At 46.9% G+C, this 4,555-nt stretch overlaps 1 long non-coding RNA gene across 1 annotated transcript; it reads left to right on the top strand.

The window, feature by feature from the left end:
• The first annotated feature begins 3,511 nt into the window (after positions 1-3,511).
• Positions 3,512-4,350, top strand: LOC134479475 (uncharacterized). Its single transcript, XR_010052837.1, has 2 exons — positions 3,512-3,674; positions 3,977-4,350. It is a non-coding gene; the product is annotated as an uncharacterized LOC134479475 (long non-coding RNA).
• The last annotated feature ends 205 nt before the right edge of the window (positions 4,351-4,555 follow it).

Below are 4,555 nucleotides of genomic sequence, written 5' to 3'. Positions count from 1 at the left end.
CGCAACAGTTACAGAGCCTAAAGAGGAAAGTAAAAGGGTGAGCATTGTCAAGGTCAACCAGTAAGTGAGTGAGAAGCTTGACGGCTCTCTTTTCAAGCTTACGGATTGGGATTGCTGTGTGCACAGTACCTCCCCTCTCTCAGCTTGCCTGGTTTTGGAGTCACTCCTGAGACAGACCTCTGGGCACATCTGTGAGGAGGCTGTCAGAGAGGTTTCTCTGAGGAGGCAAGATGCACTTCAAATGTGGAGGGTCCCACCCTGTCTGTTGAAGTCCTGGACTAAACTGAAAGGGGGAAGGGAAGACAGGCTGAGCAGCAGGGCCCTTCCTCTCTGTTCCCTGAGTGCAGGTGCAAAGCAAGTATTTGCCTCGTGCCCCTCCCCCATGCTCTCCAACCAAAAGGTTATTATCCCTAATCATGAGCGTGAACCAACCCTTCTGCCCAGAACTCACTTCTGTCTGGTGTTTCGTCATAGGAAAGTAAATTGTGTATCAGAAGGAAGATTTTCCAAAACCCTACTTCCCGCGTTTACAGAGGGAATACGCTGCCCATTTCACGATTGCTTCTAGTTTATGATTGAACGCTATTTTCCAATTTACTTTTTGGTTTTACTTCAAATTAATGTTTCCTTTCTCCTCACTAGAAAAGTCTAAGTCGCATGGAGGAAGTCCTGAGAAGTGATACTCAACATCCTTAAAGCCCTTGTGGGAGAAGGGGGAGGGAGTGTGTGGGGGGGTGTCTTGCTGCTAAACTTTGACCTCTGCCCTTTGCCTCTCCTGGTGGGTGGGGCCAAGGCTCAGCAAGCTTAAGGACCCATGTTACCTGGTACTCCACATTCCTCATTGTCACCAGTCCTAAGATGCCTGAGCGCAGACAGATAGTGAAGCACTCAGGAGTGTGTGGGCAAGCAGATGCCCAGGAGAATGGTTTAAAGGAAGAAGGATCTCTCTTGGCTCATGGTTTCTGAAATTTCTGGTCATGGCTGCTGGCTCCCCTCCCTTTAGGCTCCATCTCTTTGGGCCTGTGGGGAGCAGGGCACGAGAGAGGGAGAGAGAGAGAGAGAGAGAGAGAGAGAGAGAGAGAGAGAGAGAGAGAGAGAGAGAGAGAGAGAGAGAGAGCTTCCTCTTGCTGTTCACAACCTTTCTACTGGTCTGCTCTGCTCAGTTGATGATAACCATTATAGTATGGCAGATGACTTATCATTTCTGGTTTCTGTTTTGTTCTCTCTCTGTCTCTCCCTCCCTCTTCCCTCTCTCCCTCTCTCCCTCCCTTCCTCCTTCCCTCTCTTCCTTTATTCCTTCCTCCCTCCCTCTAACTCTCAGTCTCCTTCTATGTGGCCCTGCAAGGAATCAGCTGCCATGTTGTGAGGATCCTGAGGAGAGCCTCATGTTGGCAGAGAGAGCCTCAGCAGAGCTTTCAGGCACCTGCAGCCCGGCCCCAGCACTGGAGAGCCACTTGAAGCAGCCTCATGAACAAGGTGAATGAGCCTGCCTAGTCAGAGTGGCGGGCACTCCCCATTCGAAGGAACCATTAGCTTTAAGCTGTAGGGCTGACAAGTCTTGCTCATTGCGTGTTGGGGAATCACTGTGGCCTTCTACCCCATACCGACAGGCTAGGCTGACATGATTACACCCCTACCCCCATTCTCTTTCCCTGTGCTTTATTTAGGAGACAATCTGTTGCTTGGACTCTATGTCTGGTGACATTTTTTTCCCTGCACTGTCTAACAGTCCATTGGTCATGTTCAGTGCACTTTTAAGTTTAAACTTGGGGCTTTCGTCTCTAGCAGTCTGCCTTTTTGTCTCGAATTCTAGTCTGTGGTAATGGATCAAGTGTCTCACAGTTACCACAATTTTGTAAGCTTGTCACAATTTATTGCATGCCAGGCATTATGTGTTCAAACTCATTGGGTCACACATTTCCATAAATTAAATGAATTACATTTAAGGCTTGCTTCAGAATCTGGGTGCATGACTTGAAACAGCTTGAGTCTTTCCCTCAGTAAGGAGACTTCAAAAGAGTGTTTAAAGTCAGATCTTCCTGGATGTAGAGACAGGGGTGCTCTCTGCTGAAGCCCGGGACTGCTACTATGTGTGGTGGAGACACTTTCTTCTAGAACATCAAAGGATTGTTCCTTCAGTCTCAGGTTCTCATCCCAGACATTTCCTCCCATGGATGTGCTAACTGTCCCATGTTTACCTATTTAGCAATTCTCAGAGATTCTCTCTCTGTACTTTCTTTGTTCTTCTGTGAAAACTTTCTTCATAGAAGTTTATTAATTACACGAATAATGAAGTAAGTTACTTCAGCAAACATGCCTCTCTAGCCCCCTAGCTTCGGGGGCTCAAATCAGGAAGGTCACTGATCTCAGTATCCCCTTATGTGTCACCCCTATACTCAGGGACCTCTGTGGCGTGTGTGTGTGTGTGTGTGTGTGTGTGTGTGTGTGTGTATGCATGTGCGTGTGCATATGCAAGTGTTTGTTGATTGTTACTTTTAGTTCAATGTCTCTACACTTAAAATCGTTGAACCACAGAATATGACTTTTTTTTTATTGGTCTCAAGTAAAAGAATGAATGTGTTTCCTGCTACCACAAAGTTGGAAGGAAAGGGGAGGGTGTTTGTTTGTTTGTTTTCCGGTAGTTTCCGTCTGGGAAATAGGAAATGGGACGAATGATCAGTATGGGGACTGAGAATCATCATGAAAATCCCCTTGATTTTCTCTAGGGATGTGAGATATTCTTGGGCCTGCAGATGTGGTACAGGAAGGAAGACATGGCGACTTTAAACAATTCGTTCCTTCAGACATAAACAGTGAGTAGGCAGTGTGGCTTCTGAAGACTTGCCTGTGGGGTTCAGCTCAGTCATCCCACCTTTCAGGGGTCAAGGACCTCCTCAGACTCTCCTGGCACAACTCCCTGTCAGCTCCGCTCCTCTTGGCATCCTTCAGGACCCTGACACGGTGGTGACGTGTTCCGATGTGAAATAGCTACAAAATCTGACAAGGAAGATGAAAATGGGTGAAGATTATCTCCCATGGGGGAAAAAAACCCGCAGCCTTAACAATAGAAGCAATCAGAGTCCTTTCTTCAGGAATTCACCCAGGATCTTCCTGCTTCCAGATAGCCGCTTCCTCCCCACTGCGGTTGGCGTTTCTTTTATTCCATAATTCATGTTCTTCTGCAATTATTCTTTCCAAGACTTAACCTTATTTCAATTAAAAACACACACCTTATTAATTGAAACACCAGATGAGAGCAATTGATAATTCGTGCGAGGAAAAGCAAACATCTCCTCTATAAATATTTCCCTCTTGGTTCTTCAGGTGATTATTAGTTAAGCTTCGAGAAACTGCTTGGCGCTCCAAACCAAGCCGTAATTAATAATAACCGCTTGCATGCGCACAGTGTTCACAATACAGAGAGCTCTGAGAGTGTTCATTATTTAATTTCATCTTCGTAAGCAGCCTATGAGGTGGCAAGGGCAAGAATTAGTCATTTCCTGTGTCAGCTGAGGCTGGGGAGGAGGAGGACATGAGCCCAGCATCACATGGAATCACGACTGGATGCAGCTGGCTTTCTGTGCTCTACCTGCTTACGGCTTTTTAATCACAAGTGAGGAAAGCTTATTTTGAAGACGTGATATACTCCTCATGTGACATACTCAGGGGCTGAGGTAAGTGCAGGCTTCTGGACTCAACAGCACAGGAGGTAGGGAAGGGGAAACTCTGGTGACTGAACATCCTCCCGCTGTTGGTCTCATGGCTCTGTCCGTGTACTTCCAAGTCAGAGATAGAGGATCACACTCTCAGAATCAACAGCCATTTAGAGTCGTGAGCAAACAGCATAGAGAGCAAACTTCATTCTTGAAATGAAACAACTTTGAGCAAAGGACCCAGCTGGTCTGGAAAAAGTCTAAAAGTGGTTTTTATGGGAAATAGGTGAGTCAAATTTGATTTTCCCCTCTTTCCCTCACAGTCCATCTCCAAGGTAGCCTGGACGCCTCTGAAGTTGCAGCTGGGAGACCGGCATTTGGTCCAGATGCTAAGCCAACCCGAGCCTCAGGTCTCTGTTTTCTTACACGACGAGCTCTGTCAGCTCTCAGTTACCAAAGCTGGTTCCAAGTACCTCCCAAAAGACTGGACCTCAACACCTCTGTATTCTTCCTAGGATGCTGCCTGTTTAGTCTCTCACTGACTATCTCCAGCGTGTGGCCAAGTGATTTGGAGGCGGCCCAAAGAGGTCAAATTTTGAAGTTGAGAGTAGCCGCCTGTATGACTTTGGAAATGTTACTTACTCACCTAAAGTCCTGTGTCATCTTTAACATGAGTTCAACAACCATTGAGTTTCTACTTTGAGTCCAGGGTCATGGCCTATGTTTGATGGGCACCTGCCTCTGAGGTCATAGATCTGCTTCACGAGGAGGAAGAATGACAACTTTCTCCATCCTTGAGGGTTCTGCCCCCTGACTTAATCACCTCCCAGCATCCCACCTCCTGACAACAAGACACCCATGGTTAAGTTACAACAGATGTGAACTTCAGGGGGCACAGAGGC

The sequence above is a fragment of the Rattus norvegicus genome, chromosome 6 (genome assembly GCF_036323735.1).
Source record: "Rattus norvegicus strain BN/NHsdMcwi chromosome 6, GRCr8, whole genome shotgun sequence".
Taxonomy (NCBI): domain Eukaryota; kingdom Metazoa; phylum Chordata; class Mammalia; order Rodentia; family Muridae; genus Rattus; species Rattus norvegicus.
This window is presented reverse-complemented; position numbering and strand designations above follow the sequence as displayed.